General features: G+C 40.9%; 1 protein-coding gene across 2 annotated transcripts in view; it reads right to left on the bottom strand.

The window, feature by feature from the left end:
• adarb1b (adenosine deaminase RNA specific B1b) overlaps nucleotides 1–21606 on the bottom strand; it is a 165351-nt gene that overhangs the window by 110617 nt on the left and 33128 nt on the right. For both annotated transcript variants that reach the window (XR_005007194.1, XM_036569365.1), the window contains exon 2: nucleotides 5953–6036. The gene's annotated coding sequence lies outside the window, so the exon portion shown is untranslated. The remainder of the gene's footprint in view (nucleotides 1–5952; nucleotides 6037–21606) is intronic.

The following is a 21606-nucleotide window of genomic DNA, read 5'->3' as shown; positions in this document are numbered from 1 at the left end:
ACATGCGATTCATTCACGTGACATTGTTCAGTAGGATGTGCGCATGCGGGTCATTTCAGGATTACATTCACATTACTGACAGATTTGAATCACTTACCTAAATGAGTGTGAACCATCCTGTCAGAGAGATCGGATTTGAGCAAAAAATCGGATTTGAGCAATGAGGCTCGTAATGTGAACGTAGCTTTTGAGAATGGTTACTATGTAAAAGGAATTTAGTGTAATGTCAGTTAAAAGTCAAAAATGTGTTTTCAACTCAGACTTTGAACCAATTAAGCAGAATCATCCGTTTATGAGAACTAATTTGTTTAGCAAATATCCTAATTTCGTATTCAACCTTTTAGATTTTCATGACCATTCGAATATTTGAAAAATCAGACCCATCCCTACTAGCATTAGCCTGCTAATTCAACACAGCTGTGCACTGTGGTCATATCAATGTAGAGAACAGAGCAAGATGATCCTCAATGGTCACGTCATACCTTTTTAAAAAAGAGCCACATTGTTCAATTCTTGTTTGTTCTTCCTTTTAGACCTCTTGCTAAATTTTCTGTTAAGGCCATTTAGCTTAATGCAACATAACAGCAGGAAGGCACTGCACATTCACAACTCAAAAGCTTTCACATGATTGTGTTAAAGGCCTTGAACCCTCTTATCTCTTGCACGTAATGGATTCAGAGAATATATGCATCAGAAAATGACTTAGTCTTAGAGGTCAGAGGAGACGAAAGCAATTGTGCTAAAAGTAAAAACGCGGCAATAAGCCCTTTTCTTCTCTTTTCTTTCGCTCTGTTCTGTCTTCTTTATAAAAATGATAGATGAGCCCTGTGCCACTGACATATACAAAGTATAGGACTATTATAAGATTTAACGCTCCACTACCTGCATATGAATTAAAAGAGATATTTTAATATCGTTGCAAATGAAATATTGCTTCTCTATGTAATACAGGACACCTGCGAGGAAAGATTTATCTGTTCTTAAATTAGTGAATACATAAAGGAGAAATCTGCATTCTAAACAGTAAAATGCATCACAGTGTGAAGCTCCCTTGCGTTTCTAAACCAGGGAGTGATCCATCACAGCAGTACAAAACAGAAAGGAGTGACCAGAGCAGCAAAAACACTGTGTAAGTCAGCTCCTGGAAGGCTGAGGCACTGAGCGGGTCAGCGGGAGACAGCACAAGAGTCAATACGTGGAGGACAGCCTTAGTTTGGGCGTGTGGCTCTGCTCCAAGAGAATGAGAGAGAGTTAAGGATCGGGATTGGTCTCGCTGAGCGAGGCAGAAATGGCTCTATTCGAAGAACTTTAAAGCGATAAGGCCCAAACACAGGACCTATCTCCTTCAGTAATCACGAACTGTCCAGACCATGATTAAATCACACTCACTTAGAGACCCAGACTCACTTAGGAACGTAGACTGTGACAAAACCCCCATTTCAGATATCATCTGAGTGGGTCTGAAGAACACGATCGAAGCCGCGGTCTGGAACACCATACCTGTCATCTGATTTCTCTGGTAAGACAACTTCCTGCCATCTGATTTCTCAGGTAAGATGTGTAAGACCAATTGAATTTACACTTCAATCCACTGGTGAATTAACTTTGCATGGATTCTAGGTTAGCAGGGTCTGAAACATAACTCACTTCAGCACCTTGTCCTAATTGCAAGCACAGTGAACAAGCGATAATGTAACAAGACCGAACTGGCCAGATGCTTGAGGGTAAAATCAGGAAATGAGGCTTTACTAGTTTGAACGTGATCAATACTTGTGGTCAAAAAACAGGCATAGATCAAATCCAGAACAAGCCAAATACAAAAAAGGAACAAACATAACAAAGACGGAAAAAGGCAAACATGATCCAAAAAGGGATAAAAAGAAAAAAAAAACAAGAAAATATAGAGTCCAACACACAGGCAAGCAATAAACACAGGATAAAATGCTCAGCAGCTCTAACAAAAGAAGCAATTATATTATTATATTAAATTATATTATATTACATTATATTATATTACATTATTATATTATAGCCTTCCTCTATTTTGTATAACAAAAACAATATTATAACTTCACAAATAACAGGAATGGCACATATAGCTGCAGTTTATCTAACCAAGTTAGCCATCTCATTATTAAGTAAGTTAATCAAATAAGTGTTCGCCTGTAATATCTGTAATATGCTGCTGATACTGCAGTAAAAGCTACACTAAACTATGCAACGTGTGGAAGAACATTTTGTAACATTGCTTGTGCTGAAAGGTTTAGAGTTTGCTTATATTTTGATTTGGCTTTGCAACATGATGCAGGACTACATTTGAACATTCACTGTGTGATAGATCAGGACGTAATGTAAGGTTTCAAGGATCTACGTCTTGGAAAACAGAAATTCTTGCTTTAAAAAGGGTTTGATGTACCATGCAAACATTGTTAAAGTTTTGCCGCATAGCATTCATATTGCAGGCCGTTGAGCCTATATATGGAAACAGCTGCCGCTGCCTGTTTTGATTCATCATAGTTGTGACCGATCACAATCAAGAACACATTTACATACAGTATCCTGCCTATTCAGCCTACAGCAGTTTAGGTCATTCATTCACTGTATAGCCTTTTGAAGTTGGCTGTCCCTGAAGATTTCATTCTGAACTTAACAGTTTGTTCTGTACATTTCAGTCCTGGCTGCTATTTGAACGTGGCATGCCTCACTTCACTTGTGAAGGGCTCAACCAATTAGGTCAACAAAGGTCATTTACATATCAGTCTCACAGGCATAGTAACAAATAGCCTGTTTAAGTGTAAAGAGTAAGGAGAGGATGTGAAACTGAACTTTGGCTGTTTTTGGTACAAACATTTTAATGAAAAAAAATAAGATATGTTGAAATGTAGAATATGGGCCATTTAATGCAGTAATGGAGACAGAAAAAGATGGTTTCTGCTCTGCCAAACAGACCCTCAGCACTGCGACGCTGCCGGGGCACTGAAGCAATTAGTCTAATCCAGGAAGCAGTGGTAATGGACGCTAGTGCATGTGGCCATCCCCCTACTGTCTGGAGTGAAAGAGAGGGATGGAGAGAGAGGGTTTCAGTCAGCTTGCATAAGGCTGAAGAACTCATGTACCTGACCAGGAAGCTAAATAGACAGAGGAGTGAGCAGTGAGGCGGCGAGCGCTGAAGGCCTGTAGTCTCTCTCTTTCTGTTTCCCAGATCTCCAGCAGGGGAGACAAGAGCAAATGCTCACTTCCCTGTTCCCCTCTGCTCCCCTGAGCCCATACTCCACTCCCAAAGCCGCTGTGTTGTGAGGCCACCCCTTCCTCAAAGCAAACACATGAAACTGTTAAGGACACTAAGGGCTCAGAGACACAGCACAGCACAGACCCAAGGCATCAGAGTCTTTCAGTAATTTCCACTGGGAGGAAAAATGGGGAGCGCATAAGTTCCAGAAGCAGGATGCATGCTTTAAGCATTCATGCTGTTCAAATATCTTAATTTCAAATGTACCAATGAGTGAACTTTTACATTGTTATGGAAAAAAAAAAAAACATGAAGTTTAACATTTGTTTAATGATGTGTACTTTAGGGGGGTATTTTTTCCCACTACTTTTTTTTTATTATTAAACTTATTTTGTATGCATGTCAACAAAAACCATGATAATAATGAAAATGAATAACAATTAAATAATAATAATAATAATAATAATAATAGCAGCAGCAGCAATATGTACTTTACTTGGGGCCATTTGAAACAGCCTGATGAACGAGAGCAGAGACCCATGAAAGATGGGTTTTGAAATCAGCAATAAATGAGTTTTTATCATCCCTGGAGGCTGTTTCTGCGGTAAACTGGTTAATAGTCACGGGGCACTGGCCTTCCTCTAGTGCTACAACATTTATATCTTTGATATTTATTTGACTTGAAGAAGTGTGACAACTGGGAAGGAATGCTATCAGCCACAACATTTCCAAAGTGCCACAACTTGCACAATTTTGTCATCTTTCTGCTTGAAATATTTCCATCTAGCCTATAGCTTTGCTTAGATGTCACTACTTGACTTAACATAAGATGCAATATTAGCTTATTGTGTCTCAACGTTCTATGCAGTTCTTCTGCATGCTCAGTTGAAGACTTATTTGATACAACGATTTATGATTTTTTTTCCAATCTACAGGTGCCTTAATTGAATAACTAATTATGTAAATGAAGACGAGCTTGGATATCTGCATATTTAACTGACTATGTCCATTCCTAGAAGCATACTCGACTAACAGGCAAGCTGAAAGAATCTCTTCCCCACTTCCCATTGACCTGAGAACCAGCAAAATAAAGTGGACCAAATCCCTCGACAGGAGCGGATCCTTGGTGCATGGTGCATAACGAATCAACCTTAAATCAGCCCAGCGTTTTGGATTTAGATGGAGAGGGAGAAGAGGAGACCCCCGACTGCTGCAGTTGTCTTAAAATAGCACCGTGCAGAGGCAGGATGTGCTCCTGCAGGACCCGCGAGGAGAGATCAAACAGTGCACTGCTTTTAAATATGCCACTAACACACAGCTGAACAGCACACACTGGACCAGCTACAGCGGCAGTGCAGCGGCTACACGCTCTTCACTACCAGCTATAAAGTATGCGTCATCGTCATCGTCATCATCGTCATCATCATCATCTTTATCATCGTCATCATCAAAGCTGAAGAGGTAATAAAACCCTAGACAGACCCATTTCATCTTTGACGTAGTCTCCTGTCGGTGGAAACCTGACAAGCAGGCTATATTAATAATGTCATTGTTAAATAAATGAATGCAGGCCTTTAATTCTTAAAGGGGTAGGTCATATTACCATGAGAAATGAACGCAATTTTTCCATTGCTCATCTAAGCTTGCCAACAGAGTTTTCTTCTGGTATGACAAAGGAGCCGTCTCCAAAAGCAGACATTTACAGCACTCACATTACATCCTTCAGGTTAGTTTGTGTCTTCTGTTTACATTACTGGCTACATTTAACTCGACACACAACTGGATTACTGGACTGGGGAGCAGGTGACTACATATAAAAGTGAAAGAAGGCAACATCAAGCATATTGTTCACTGTCAAAAGTGGCCAAACAACAGCTTGTCCAACCATGCAAGTGATCTGCAGTGCTGGTGCTTTCAATATATCTTTTGGTATTTTGCTTGCCCTGGGCAATTGGGCAGCTGCTAATGTGTCTAAAATACAACTAACTATTAAAAAAGGTTTGGCAGGAGTGCCAGACAAAAACCTTTGATTCACAGCACAAGTAAAAAAAAAAAATCATCAATGCAATGATAAAATCATTTGATTTCTTAGAAATACTGCCTGTTACTGTTTTTAATTAAACAGTTTCTGTTATTCTGACATACAGTATTTTACCACAAAATAAGAGTAACATTAAAACAAACACAAATGTCTCCAAAATAAATGTGACTATTAGTTTTTTTTCTGAATTTACATTCTATTTCTGCGAACCATTAAATTTTACAGTACTTTGCCAGTGAAAATACTTCTTTACATATTTCTTTAAATCCTTTTTTCTTTTTTACAGTGTATGTTTTATTTCTGGAAATCGGGTTACTGTTTGGTTAATCAATATTGTGTCTGGTTTCCTTTGATTTTAAGAAAACAGAGCAATTCAAACAAAACTATGGTTTGTAAAAAAAATTTGGCAGCACTCAGGAATCATTAGTCTATTCACTTTACCAATGTATACTTACGTACCCAATGCCGTCTGATAACTTAATATATTTGGAAAAGACTGTTATACTGAATATATATGGTTTACAGGCAGTGAACACCTGTGCTTTCATCTCCATCTACAGGTTTAATATCTATCCTTTGCCATGAGGATAACATGTTAGACCACAAACAACTCTACATCAATACTGGTTGCATAACCATGCTGATCTGGCCTTAGTGTGTACGTATGTGCATTCTGACTCACCGTCTCTCAGGGTTCAGTGAGAGCTCACAGATGTTATCTGGTCTTCTTTTGGGTCGTACTGACAAATCCTCTACTCCCAGTTGCCTACAACACAGAGAGAACACCATGTTAGCCAGCACCCTGAAATTAATGCATTATACACGGTCTCAAATAAACACAGCAGAGCAGGTCCCGGTGCTTCAACTAGGATCTATACAACAGGCCTGTTTGATCATATTTATATAACCATTACAGATTGGATAGCATTTCTGTTCTCATTCACAAGATGAATGACTAGAGAGTCACAGCATAATGAGCCTTTACTATCCAGCCAGCCACCCAGGCCTGGCAGGCAGTGAAAGTGCCCAGGCTGGAGTCACTGGCGTCGGGCTACAGTGAGCCCCCCTGCAGGCCGCTCTGTAAACAGCACATGTTTGTTAATGACACAGAATGGTGGAAGCAGCTCAGTGAGCCCACATGCTGGACAGCAAGCCCAGCAAGGCAAGAGCACAAAAAGGCTGGGGGGACTGCCATCAGTGCCTGCAGCAAACACCACCACAGAGGGTTCAGCTCAGCCGCAGAACAGCCAGGGGCACCGGGCAGGCGGCATGGTCTCTCTGACCTGGAGGAGCTGACTTCATGTAGACCACCGCAGGAGAAGTAACCCAAGACCCAGAACTCACCCAAAGTGGCAGAGGCAGTGAATGCATCCCTGCTTTATTGGGCTTAGAGCTAGGAGTGCACAACAAGAGAGAACCCAGCTAAACATAACCCAAGAATGAACATTACTAACCAGGAGGGACTAAGAAAACATAGCAATGACTTTAATCAATGAATAAATAGCTCCAAAATGAGAACATTTTATATGTAGTTTAACCAGTACCAATAGCATTTTCCTTCCTTACTGTGACGTATTTCCAAGTGAAACATGCACTAGGGAGGGCCTCTGATTTAGCTGAGTGTTTTCCGTAGATGATGAGTGGGGTTGGTGGGAGGTGAAACATAACATTAATTATTAAAATGATTTTTCTCTGCCTGCTGGTTCTCAGTGACATCATAAAAAATCAGATGGAGGATACAAATTTAGCTAATTTTGGCCAATGATGGACTGGTATAAGTCCATGATTAACTATTAAATCAACAAGGATATCAAGTGTAAAACAAGTAGTTCCAGTTCTGAATTCTGATTCCCTGAGCTTTTTTTGAAGTGACTGTAAAATACCTGATATACGCACATTTGAGTGCACACATCAATGTGGCTTTTTAACTCCCATCTCGCAGTCTGAAGATTCTCCAGCAAGCAGGCAATAATAACACACAGGTCAATTTAGTGTTAATTTATACAAGAAACAGCCAAAACTGCAGCTGGATCTACTAATGCATGTGTTTACAGTAACAGCTTTTAAAACAAGAGGTAAATAGGTATCGATTCACTCAGTATTATTTATGTGATTTCCATTAAAGGAAATGCTAAAAACACAGTTGCAGTGGACGAGTGTTTTACTGCTGATCCACTGCTTGTCAAACTGACTGAACACGTCGGTACTGATTGGTGCAAAAGAATGAAGGAAAAACAGCATTTTTTATTCACTGTTTCTCATTTTTCTTAGCATTCAGATTATTTGTTAAGTGTTAGATTTTGACATTTAATTGCAGCATATTTAATCTTTTGCTTTTTTTTTGGCCAAAATCTTTTCTCTTTCCCGCAGAAAACCAAAGGTGTCATTTTCTACCATTTTCGGTGCATCCTAAATATCGTACCACTCATTACCCATGACCCCAGTTAAAAAGAACATGCTATGACCAGACATAGCTCTGGTTCAATAGGCATCAGTAGCTCTCAAAAGCGGTTGCCGTCTTTCTCTGACTGATTTCCACACACAGCCATTCACCACACTTTCGCTCAGAAAACACGGACGAAACTGCTGTTCGGCTTATCATTTGCCACTGTTTGCTTTCAATATGGAATGCATAAAGTTTAAGAATCTTCCTCAGCTGGAATGATAAATCTGATATATTTAAACAGGAAATATTGGTTATTGTAAGCCTGTAGAACAGTTCGAACAGTTGTTTGATTATCGCTATTATTAGCTAACTGCTAATCAGTTCATTATTTACATCCCTCCTCAGAAGACATTTTAGAGGTGTTTTAAGTTGGTTTAGGAAGGAATATAAACAGTTCTTCTTTAGTTATGCACTAAAGCTGTAAAATTATTCAAAAGTAACGCAAGCTCAGAATCATCAGTTAGCACAATATCTTTTCTGAAACCATGTCCAGCTGTTAAACAACTTCAAACACACTTGCTTATGTCATTCTGACACTCTGTGATACACTATATTCTATACAAACAGAACAAAGTATGTTGCATAGCTAAAAACTAATAGCAGCCATGTGTAATCGATATGGTTTAAGACAAGTTTATTAAGACAAGTTTATTAAGACAAGTTTCAACAACACTAACTGGAAATATATAAACCTCCTCCACTTCTCAGCTGTATTAACTTTGTAGCCCCCAGATGGTCCACGTTTTTCCTCTGTCCCTATGCATTGGGAGCTGGGATTGAGTAAACTTGTGGACTGTCTGGGGGGCCTTAGGGCCGATTTGAAAACCACTGCTTTAAATACACACTGATCAGTAAGAGGCGAATAAGAAATGTTTCAGTTAGTTAGTCTTGATAGAAGATGGTACAACAGTCACCAAATAGCTCTGACATGACTGGATCATAGAGTTCCAACCACTGAGGCAAGGAAGCCCTGAGAGCTACAAAACAAATCACTGATGAGATCCAAAAATAGGGCTTTTTAAGCCTGTGTGGTAAGAAGTAGGGCATGTTTTGAAACCTTTACCTAACCTGATGTCATAACGTAAATATTGATGCTAAGTGCTGCCTCTGAGTAACATTTGATAGACGTTCTATATGACACTGCTCTACAAAGCAGACCACAGAAGGCTTTTAGGTTTGGAGTGGACAATCCAAATGGTAATTCCCATCAGCTGTCCCAGGACCTGTCAGATCTCTCGGTTGTTGTGAACAGTTCTATAGAAAGCAAAAAAGGGGAAAGTGAGGCTGGGTAGAGGTTTCAAAATAGATGACTTCATGCTTGCTCAGACACAGAGGTCTAAAAATAGTGTGTTCTGTCATGCTAAGCCAACGGAGAGTGACAGCATAGTTCAATTAAACAGCTCACATCTTCATATCGCTCTTGCTCCGTTTGTCTCTCTCTATCTCTCTCTCTCTCTCTCTCTCATTCTCATGCACACATAACTGAATGTAATGACTCAGTAATAACCTACCACAAAGCATTTACTGCATATTTTAATCGCAGCAACATCTCTATCTGCTGTATTCTTTAATCAAGACTTCTTAAACTTACAGTTTTGCTCAGTGGTCAAAACAGCTTTGATGCATAACAGTCATTAGTGAAAACCTGCAGTGGGTTCAGCCCCATCTGAAGAAGAAGGGAACCAAAGGAAGTACTGGAGGGAAAAAGGTACGCACAATGGCCTTATTTTCTGCCTCAATGCGGCACAGCAAAGCTCAGCTTAATGGCTCAATTTTTCACATCTATGGCCTCCTGTGGAAATGTCAATAGCCACGCTGGTTGAAAGCGAAAGGAGAAAAGAAAAGCGCAGGGTTTGGCAGCAAATACGGATCAGCGCCTGAATTACAGCTCCGTCTGTCAAATGGAGAACGGGTGCGTCATGATGGTTACTGAGCCAGGACCAGGCCCTGGGCCTCTCAGGTGCGTTGAGCCTGTGGAGTCTTCGGTCAGGATTAGGATAAGATTACGCATGAGAACCAGGTCAGAGCTCAGACGCCACAGAGCCGCTAGAGCTCTGTGTGAAAGAGAGACTGAGAGGGAAACCAGGTATTCATGCATGACTGAGGTTCAATCAGATTAGCACATCAGCATCTCTTGCTACAGATATCAAAGTGCTAAGCTAATCCCCAACTGGCCTTCAAATGTGTTTGATTCTTTCAAACTTCATTCCTTTTATCCTGTTTTATCAGCATGTATTTAACTTCACTTTTCAAATAAGGAGAAGACAGTCATCTTTGTAAAACTAAGGGCGTTTTTACACAGAGGCTTTTTTTTCTGGACCTGTGGCTATTAGCCCAGAGAGTCTGGAACGTTCGCAGGGAGAAAGATGGTTTTGAATTCTAAAGGGGGCCAAGAGAACCAGTCCCTGGTACTTCTAAAAACAGTGGTCTGTGGTCTGGGGTTGTAGCCGGCCGTATGGACCTATTTTTGTAGGCTAACAGTAGCTTATTATTCTGGGATGTGGCTTCACTTTTAATAAGAGCCATATATAACAACTAAAGCAAATGTAAAATGTTCTTATTGGGCAAAAAAGAAAATAGTACACCCATACCCTAGCAAGATGGACACAAAGCACAAAGCAGCTTCACTGGGACCAGCAAAAACAGTGCATTGATTCATGTCCAATGACAAAAGTCATTTGTCTCATACGGGCAAGACACTCATGAATTTACTTCCCACCTGCCTCCAACATGCTGCCCTTTCTTAGCTAACACAAATGCATCTGATTCAGCCAATCAAGGACTTCTGAAGATGTTAATTAGCTACACTGTAAAAGTGGCTTGTCAGATCTACTTAAAAAATTACTTCATGTCGTAACAAACAAATGAACTAGTTTTATTCAACTTAAAATGCTACATTGATTGAAAGAATCATTGATTCAAAGTATTTATTTAGGTTCAATAAAACTAGTTAATTTCCTTGTTACCACATGAAGTTTTTTTTTTTTTTTAAAGTAGATCTGACGAGCCACTTTTTACAGTGTAGAGCAGGTGTGGCAGACTGCAGACTCCACAGGACGGTAGACGTGCAGGACCATGGGTGGTGACCACTGCGGTTGAGCCTTGGTTTGCAAGGACCGGGCCTCAAGATTGTGGTGTCATCTGATTCAGCTGACCGAGGGAGGTGGCACCGCAGGTGGTGCGAGACAGAACAGAAGGCTGGTACAAGCTGGTGTCCATGCTAAGAGACTATCAGTTGCTTCCACTCTTATGTCTCTCAATAACAAATTTGACACAGCAGGATGTGATCAAGGGCCTGCTACATTTTTATTTTCACTTCAGACTTGGCTTTACAGCTCCTGAGTGGCGCAACCATCTAATCGTTGGCCCTATCATCAGGAGATCGTGATGATCTCTGGATGGGTAGGATGCCCCCCCCCCTTCTCCCCCCATCACTCAACGTGATGCTAGTCAACAGGTGTCTGTTAGCTAACGTAACAGATCTGGAGGTTGGCGCTTTCCTCCAAGCGTGTTTTGCTGTCCAATGATGTTGTGTGAGCGGCAGTTTGAAAAGATGCAGTGACACCTCACAGGACTCGGAGGAAGCCTGTGCTAACCTTCGCCCTGGTGCGAACTTCAGCATGTGAAATCCAGTGCTGTTCATTCAGTAACAAGATCGGTTCATTTTGTCACCTCACTGTTGCACTTAAAGTTTTGTAATGGCAGGGAAGGAGCACCAACTAACATGGATAAAACTCTTCCCAAGTGAGAACGACTCTTTGGGTTCCCGCAAAAGGACGTGCCAGATCCAATTATTGTCCATCACTGTTTGAGTGTCAGCAGCCTACCAAAGGAATGAAGTATGAACCGATTGTCAATTGCCATCGTAAACTCTGCAGTTCATCCACAGTTCAGAAGTAGTTCTCCTGTGTCTCCCCTTTCCCAGATGAGTCCCGAATCCGTGCTGGGTGCAGACTCAAGCACTCCGAACAAGTATGAAAATGCATTGAAAGAACTACTGTCACTCACTCAAATACACTCACAACAATATGCCATCAACACGCTCCTACACCACCGTGTTGTGGACATCATTCACACGCATGTTTACACACTTTCATGGCAGGCCTACCTATACGCTTCTTCCAACATTCTGCCAAGCTCACGAACAATCTCTCAGTCTTCAGAAGAGGAGCTCAAGTACCTCTGAAGTGTCTCTCCTAGAGCTGGCCAACAGAAGCAGAAAATGCATACACTCTGTTCAGCCCTGTCTCTGTTTTCACCTCCACAGTGAGTCTGCCTCGAAACCACAGCATCTGCCATTTCCATCACCCATCCAGTGCTTCTCTCCTAAAATATTCTCCGCATTTTATAACAAAAGAACCACAGTTCATCCACAGGACACAAACAACTCTTGCTGTTAAAGAAATTAGGTCACAACATGGGCCCAGGCTCCGGTGTGTAACACAATAAGGAAAATGTACTCATTAAGTACCTGCCAACAAAAGAAATATCTATTTATCAAAGTCTACTGTGAAAAGACAGTCACAGTAACACTGAAGTCACTGCAAAAAAGCACCGTCATTTGGTGTAATAATGTTGCCATTATCTTCCCAAATTGTTCTACATATAAACAGTGTATCTACTGACCAGGAGAAAGTGCTTTCAATAGAAAATGCTAACCATGCACACCTCAAAGAGGACATTACTTAGAATTCTGCCCATCACCCAAAACAGCTAGAGCTCACAATAAGCTCATTAACCTAACAGGGCCTTGATATCCCGGCTGCTTGATATGGGTCATAAGGTGAAGTGACAGCTGTATCAGCGTGCTTTCGCCGACAGGACACAATGAAGACATTACAAGCCTAATGAGTCCTGATCTGGCTCAGAGAAGCAGCGGAGTCAGCAGGAGCCGGGCCTGCAGGCACCCGGCCACTTGGGTACTGAAACAGCACCTCATTGCTTAAATACGGCAGCAAAATACAGCTTTCCATTACCGCCAGCAACCTATCATCATGAAAATGAAAGAATAAAAAAAAAAATAAATAAATGTCCCTGCCCTGTATGAGATCCCACAGAAACATAAATGAGGGTTGACCCTCATAAGGTAGCCAGAAAAGTGGTGGCAGCACCCTGGCACGATGCTCAGACCGTGCTGGAGTCAAATCACATCGCTAGCCGCCTCTCAACCAACCTTATTACTATCACCCAAACATGATTTATTATTTATTGCACTTGAGTGTCTACAAGGGGTCGGAGGAGTCTGATGGATATCTGTGGGACAGGAGGCCATTATTTCCAGCATGTCATATTGAAATCTGCAGGAGTGCACTCAATTTCTTCCCCCCACAGCTGTGGGCTGAGGGCTCGAGGATGGGGTGGGCAATTTCCCCAGGATTCCACTCAGTCAAAATTACATTTTAGTCAGACATACTGCAGTACCTCGGTATGCCACTAATGGATTGGACTCCTTTTTTTCCCCCCCGATGGAAAGCAGAATCAATCGTGGTCCGACTGAAGACGGCTGAGGGTTCACAAAATACCTCTCTGTTTGTGAAACAGAGAGGCTGCTGATGTGCATGAGCCCGCAGTAATGAGTGAGATGAAGTTTTATTGTTAAAGATGATCTATGAGGCTCGGGTATGATGTTCCACCCAAGCGGGGGTGGTCTTTCTTTGGATAGTGCATGTTTAATTGAGCATGGGCTTGATTAGAATTCATCTCGCTCTATGCAGCCTCATTTTCTGGAGACAGAAGTAACAGTTCAGTCACCCAAATTGGCCCTGATGGAAAGTTCTCACCTGGTAGTCAGCAGGGAGCCAATAACACAACGACGGGGGAAAAGGCTTTATCGGAGATGACAGACTGCATATTCAAATAAACATCGATCCAATTTAATGAGACAATGTCATGAAAAGAACCTGTGGGGGGGATTCTGAGCCAAAAAGGCAGCTTTTTGTGAAAGAGTGCTTTCATTGAATCCTTCAGAAACAGCGGCTGCAGTTCATCTATTGGGATTCCACTCAGGTTCTCAGGCAGAGGCTGGAAGAAGTGGGGCAGGACACAAAAGGGGAGTTGTTTATTTGAGGAATTAGAGAAGCGACAAGGAGGAGTCTCCAGATGGAGCATAATTAGCTGATTGGCCGCGTGGGTGAACACCACGGCGCTGGCACACAGCTGTCCGAGCCTGCTCTCTCCTGCCTCAGTAACAGCGCTCCTACCCTTCCCTCACAGGCACAAGCCTCATCACGCCAGGCTCTAACCCATGGAGAAGCAGCACCTCCCTCCCAGTCTTCTGTAGGGCTGCACAATATATTGTTTGATAATTATTGCAATATTAGTCTTTGCAATACAAATAATGCAATATTGATGTTTCCCTGATACACCGCAAGATATATCGTAATATGTAGCAATATAACTGCAACATGGTATTTTATTCCCAGCATCAGTGACTAACAGGAGAGGTGGAGAAAGAAACCCAGCGAGAGCAAAGAATGAGAGTGCAGGGGAGAAGACAGGGATAGAAAGACAGACAGAGACTGCCCATGCCTTCCAGCTAAAGTCCATGCAGCAGAGAAAGTGATTAGCTCGTGTCTCATTCGAATTGAGCCGCCATTTACTCACAGCAAGCCAGCCAGCCGCTGACTGTGAAATGAAACTGACTGAAAAGAAACACTGGAGCCCCGGCTGAAACGTGATGGATCGCCAGCTTCAACATTAGAAAAAAAATGTGGCAGCGAGAGAAAGAGGTGGTTCTGCACAGCTCCTTTTCGCGTGATAACGTGCAATTAAGTTAAGCACAGCACTCGGGGTGAACCCTACCGAGGAATACGGTCCGTCTTAATCCCTTTTCATGTCGGCTGCAAATTACATATTGCCGTGGATCAGTTTTATTATGAAAACATTACAAGTGATTCTAGCACATGATCCGCAACGGCCGCAATGCAGAGGCATCCGGAGGCCCATTAAAGTTTTGCTGCATGCTTTGGTACCTCATGGTCCTGAATACATTAGCCTGGAGAAATATGTAATAAAAAGAACTCTCATTAGTTTTATGCCATTGCCAGGGGAATAATAAAAGACTACAAAGGTGTAAGGAGGGTTTTTTTTTCTTTCTCACTTCAAAACAAACAGAGTGTCAATTTATCAAAGCAGCCACTTATTTGAAATGCATTAAACCTCGATCACAAGCCAAGAGTCACTTTAAAAGCGAGTGGTGAAGAGCCGACCGGTCCTGCAGGGTGCTCTATCACTTTATGATTCAGACGCGCTCATTAGAGCTAAAACAACAACTCCTTATTAAAAGCTGCCCGTCTAGCTCATCAGTCAACAAATCTTCCAAGTCATCCATCAGCTCTGCCGTAAGGCGGTGATTTTCAATGCTAGTCCTGAGGCCTTACTACAATTGATAGATTAGCATTTCCCCTGCTCTATCAACACCTAAGATGACTCAGTTGCTAATTATACGGCTCTTTGTGAGCTGAAGAGGGCATGTCAACACAAGGAAAACACTCAACAACTAAACTGCAGTGCAGGAAGGAGCTGGAACAAGAACTGTATCACGCTATATCCAACTTCCCCTTAACTAAGTGTGCTTTTAGCAGATTAGCTCCAGACTAATGGGAACTAGTGATGATGGGGCGCTTCCCTCGCTCAGTGGACCAACGCCTGGCCCCAGACCCTCATCACAGTAGCCCGCATCACTCAAGGAGTAGCTCAGATTTGTATGTAGCCATTTCCACCTCATCAATGCTCTCTGCGGCTTTCCCATGGGAGTTATCATTAGCAATCTGCGGCTCTATCCATCCCCCAGCATGTGACCACAGAGCCACACAGCAATGACGGATACAGATACTCTTGGATATTCCTTCCATCTGTGAGAGAGCTGACTAGGATGGCCCACACAGAGAGAGGAAGAGGGAGAAAGAGACAGCAAGAGAGCCTACTGCAGCCTAATAGCCTCCATACTAAAACACCCAAACTCAAACCATGTGGAAACAAACTAGATGGGGTCTCGTCCTATATCTGGATTGCAACTGTGCTGTCGCTCCATGTAGGAACCAGCAGCTCTTCTCACACACGGATCCACTCAGACTGCACTGTAATGCCTGCAGGGACTGTTCCTTCACGCAGCCATTCACTACGCCTTACATGTTTAGATTAAAAAAGGGTGTCAACACACTAAAAGAGAAGAGATCCTTCTGCAGGGTCCTGTGGCCTACACAATAACTAAGCTTTTCAAAAACTATTAGTAAGCATAGGTAGATGAGATGTTCTCACTTGGCCCATACATTTTCCCAACTGTCTCATCTCTCCTCATCACTCTCACTTACGGGTGCACCTCTGAACTAAAGAAAACACCATAAATCGCTTAGAACATCTTAACCTTGAAATTTTTATGTGAAGTTTTTATGTGGAAAAAAAGAAAGGACGCCTGCGGCAATAAAGCCTTCACATTGTATACTGCAGGACAGAAGAGTGAGGACTTACAATATAATACAATGTAACACAGGCAAAGTATTCCTTACTGACAAAACAACAGCTCAGCAGCAGTGCAAATAAAGACTACTGAAAATTTCACATGTTCCTGAGAAATAGATCTTCACATGCGTCAAACCTTCAAATGCTGACTCAAGTCCCGGTGAGATGAACTCAAAGCAGAGGCTGCATCCTCCATCATATTCAGACCACATCAGAGAATACTGGCTGAAGGCACAGAGGGTTGTATAGTATGACTATAATACATACACTGTAAATTAGCATAGATTTAAGAAAAAAATATAATTTATGACATCAGGCAATCTTCCATATTTGTGTATCTGTAACTATAAAATAAACATTAATTGAATACAAAAAGATGGGTCATCCCCTCTACTCTCCAGCACCACATCAATACAAGTGATGTATGCAGCCCCCAATGTGTTGGAAATGAGGACACTGCTCCCTCCTCCCTCACCTCTATATGTGAGGAGGGGGGAGAGCCCCACAATACAAAGGGCCGCAGGCAAGCAGTGCTTGTGTAATGAATAAAAGCATTCACTACAATTGTGGACATTTCCTATCAGGGGTCAGACCAGCTGAATACTGCACCCATACTGCATAACACATGAAGCAGAAGAGGCCTGAACAGCACAGCATCTTCTTAGATAATCCATCCAGACAGACTGGGGGGGGGGTGAAGAGAGACATAAAAAAAGACAAGAAGAAAAGACACTGAAAGAAGAGAAGAAAAGAGAAGAGAAGAGAAGAGAAGAGAAGAGAAGAGAAGAGAAGAGAAGAGAAGAGGAAAGACAGGATGGGAAGAGAAAAGAGGATTAAAGAAATGAAGAGAAGCAACAAAAAGTAAAATCAATTTTAAAAAACTGAAGAACTGAAGAGAAGAAACAAAAAGAAAATGAAAAAATGAAAGAAGAGAAGAGAGAGTGAAATGAAAATGTTAGAAACAAGGATACAAAAAAGAAAAGAAACAAAAAGAAAGAGGCAGGAAAAAGAAAGAAATAAAGAAAAGAGCAGAGAAGCGCTGAGAAAAACATGCAAGAGTTATTTCTACTCACTCTAAAGGCATACTCTGACTATCATGGGTGACAGTTCTTCGCTCCATTCATTGCAATGCTCACCCTGGGTCACTCAGAAGTTGATCTGGACAAGTAACAGCTCAACAAATAACTGCATCCAGTTCATCGCTCTGCACTGCTCTCCACAGAGTCCAGCACCAAGCCTAACCAAACACAAGCTACTGCTTCCCCTCTGAAACATCACTATACTGTATTGATCTCAATAAAAGAGACAGAATTAAATATTGACTGACTGCCCTCTTTCAGTGAAGCTGCAAACATTTAAAACTGCTGCACCCATCTTCAAAAAACAGGACACAGCACAAAAAAGACTGGAGTGCTGCTCTAAAAGCACTTACCCTTTTCATCTGAAATACCTCAGCTTCACAACAGCTGTTTCAAAAGTCTATATTATTTGTTAATTAAGCATGAGTTGAATCATAGACTGAGTCTTTTATCTACTTTAGCTACAAAAAGCTACACAAAATCTCTACGATGAACAAAAAGCATTCCTAAAAGTGCACAGAGAGCTTCAGAGGCCACACTCTTGTATATAAATAGTGTTTTGAGTGCAAGCATTTTCAGACCGGGGTCAATGCACATCCCGAAACACAATTACTTACAGCTCCTAGAACCATTTCGCCTTTTAATACACCACCATCAAACCTTTCCTCGGGACAAGAACGCTCCTCTTCACTCTCTTTATGGGTAGAAAAAGAAAGGAGGACATGAAAGAGAGAGGGAGGATGAAGACAGATAGAGGATGAGGGAGGAATGAGAGAAATAAGATTCTCCACACGAGTAACCTGCTGGACATTCCTCAGGCATCAGCATTTCTCTCCTTTTCTCTCCTCCTCTCCATCTCTCTCTCCCCTCATCTCGATCTCTCACTCTCTGATTTTTAATCTCACTGAGCTGTCTACCTTCCATAAAGGGCTACACAGCCCAGAGGAAGCATCCATTCATCCACATGCATTCATTCATGAGCAGCAAAGTGCCTGCGTTTGGTTATTAGATTACCCTTCACTGACTGATAATACGCCAGAGACGCCAGCGCACTACAGCCCATCTCATCTCCTCCTAGTGATCCTGATACCTACAGAATGTGAGATGAAACCGGATCCCATCCATCCACTCCACATCTGAAAAATACATCTGCTCCATAATAAAATAAACAAACAAATAAATACATAAATAAATAAACACAGTGGCATAACTAAACTCTTAAAAAATTATAACCAAGAACACTCAAAGAACGCTTTGCATGATAAAAGCGTTCTTTGCATCGTTAAACAGTTCATCAGATGGATGAAGTAGGTGCTGCAGATGGTTCTATATAGAACCTTTTTGAAAAGGGTTCTATATAACACCAAAAAGGGTTCTTCTATTGTTACAATGTCAAGCCTGTAACAATAGAAGGGCCCTTTTTTGGAGCTATATAAAAGCCATTTTAAAAAAGGTTCTATATAGAAACATATAAAAACACACTCTCCATCAATCTGCAGAACACTTTCACAATGGAAAGAACCATTTAACCATGCAAAGGGTTCTTTGAGTGTTCATGGTTCTATATAGAATCATTGTCTTTACTAAAGAGCCCTTGAAGAACCATCTTTTTTAAGAGTGTAGGATCTTATGGTTTCCAGTGCAAAAAAAATAAAAATAAAAATAAAAATAAATAAATAAATAAATAATAATAATAATAATAATAATAATAATAACAACAATAATAATAACAACAACAACAATGGGCTCCCCATATGAAAATTACTTTAAATTAATATAAAATAATGACCATGTAATTTGCATGTTTATTTTTTATGTCTTGTTTCAAACGAGTTGATGCTCTCAAGGCAGGTCAGTCCACCCACTAGCATCTAATGTTAGTTTGTCAGTACAGTTATTTATCATGTAGGTTAGATGAACACAGTTAGAACAACACAAGTTTTGTTCAGGACTTCTCACTGCACTCCAGCCATCACATGGATCTGTTCCATGAGCAGCACAAGTGTACTTATTTAATGAAGGACTGATTAGATAAAATAAGTATTGGAGAGTAACTGTAAATACTGGACTTCCTCAAGGAGAGCTTTGGAAATGTTTAGAGTAACATACATCAAATCACGATGAACTGTTCATTTGTGTTTATTCCAACGTTAGTGCTTTTGGCACAAATAAACACCACATAGATAAATGACTTTAAATAACATTTTCTTAGATACCTCAGACTTTTGCACGGTAGTACGTAAATTATAATATTATTGTTCATTTATAACAAGAAGTGACTCCAAACTGTTAAACTGTATGGAATGTATCATGTGACACCAAGTAAGCCACCTTACTATGATACCCGTCCATGAAGTATGACAGTACAAAAATCAGCTCAGTCACTTAAACATTCCAGTGTAAATTATGCTCCATTCTGTATTTTTTTAAATACTTGGAACCGTGAAGTTAAAGCTCAGTGATACCTTTAATTTGCCTGAGCAAAAACTACAAAGTTTGTATGCACAAAAGAGTTACATATGATGATTTTGTTAGGTTCTGTTCGTAATCAGATGTACGATGGCTACACTAGATAGCAGAACTTTTTCTAAGCAAATGCAGAACATGCATTAATTAAATCAGTTAGCTAGAGTCTGAAAATGAATAACGACGATGCTCTTGGTCAGTGGATGATTAATTAGATATTTCCTGATGGAGGCAATCAGTCTACAGCAGCAGCAGCTAGCTAAGTGATCAGGTGAGTAGAGGAGGCTAAAGACTGACCTGTTGCTCTGATGCTGCATGAGTTATTCTGAGCACACTCTCCCTTTCCTCTCAGCTCCACTTTCTCCCCTCTCTTTATCCATTTTGCGAAGATGTGAACACAAACAGTGATGCTATAGGTGTTAACTAAGCAAGCTAACTGCCCAGCGTGTTCTACCGCACGTGTATTTAACTTCGTATAACTTTATATAGCATTATATAATGTTTATTACACGTATGTTGTGTATGTCAGAAAACCAATTATGTGAGAAAGGGGGCAGGGACAGTTGCCGCCAGGCTTCCTCCACCATGTGCCCCAATGCAACTAACCCCCCCGCCCAGCTGGCAGTTGTGCCACAAAATAAATAAATAAATAAGCGCACAAGAATGAAACGCTTCCTGCAGTCAGTGCTGTTGAGCAGAGAACAAAACTACTGTGCCGCTATCAAGATCGCAAACAAATTTTCAACTCTGCAGGGTTCATTTCCCTTTGCAGAGTTTCCAAAAAAGGAGGATGAAAAAATTGGCTGATAAGCAAACAAACCATTTGGCAGTGTAAATCATTGACCGACATAAACAAAAATGTTTTTGTTTTTTTGCCACTTTTTTGCTTCTTATCTGCTCGTAAGCGGCTGAGTGGTCAGCAATGGTTTAGGAGGCTTATATACTGTATTATATCCCCTCTGGACTTTCTAGACAGCAGGGATGCACAATGATGGGATGATACCGGTATTGGTAGAAAATCGCTTTAAAAAAACAAATCTGCATTATGATACAATATATTTTTGATACAGAAGTAGTAAAGATATTCAAAACATAACTTTCGCATTTATTCATTAATTCTTTCATTCATTTACTTATGTATTTTAGTAATTCCCCAAATGTTCCCTAAAATGACAACAGTGCTTGTCGAAGGGATAACTGGCACACGTCATTTTCTTAGAAGACATAAAATAACGAAGAAATGATATAAACAAAAATGTAAGATGTAAATTACATATGTACATACGTAAATATACAAGCATGTATGTGTGTGTTTGGCAAATGTGTGTTATTATAGCTCATAATAATGAAAGAAAACCACAAATTTGCACATTATATTTCTGGACTATGATACTACATGGCAAAATTTAACTGAGCTTTACAATCTGTTTGTTAATAAAGTGATGCTCTTACTTTCTGGCTGAACTGAGTGTGATGGAATTTCTTAACGTGGTTCATTCACTCCTATCAAACTGCAGAATCCAGGACTCTCTACAACCGAGTAGTGGTACAAATCAGAAGTTACAAACATCCCTGTTGAGTTATTTGTTTCACCTGTTCAGTATCAGTACTTGGTGGTTATTTGAATCCTGTGTGGGAAGTAGCTACTGTGTGTTTTCTCCTCGCTCTAGTAACGAGACATTTGGGTGATGTCTTCACTAATGAGTTAACACACACACACTGTCACCATTCAGTCTACCACTGTTTGCCCATCATTACAGCCTGTACTTGACTGGAAAACCAAAGTGTTCATAAACAGGAGATGAATGCTATGTTCCAGCTCAACCTTTCTTGGTATTTCAAACAGCTTGGCTAATGAACCATCTGAGATAGACACAACTGCTTC

The sequence above is a fragment of the Colossoma macropomum genome, unplaced genomic scaffold (genome assembly GCF_904425465.1).
Source record: "Colossoma macropomum unplaced genomic scaffold, Colossoma_macropomum, whole genome shotgun sequence".
Lineage (NCBI taxonomy): Eukaryota > Metazoa > Chordata > Actinopteri > Characiformes > Serrasalmidae > Colossoma > Colossoma macropomum.
Note: the sequence above shows the minus strand (reverse complement) of the source record. Positions and strands in the feature narration are given on the sequence as shown.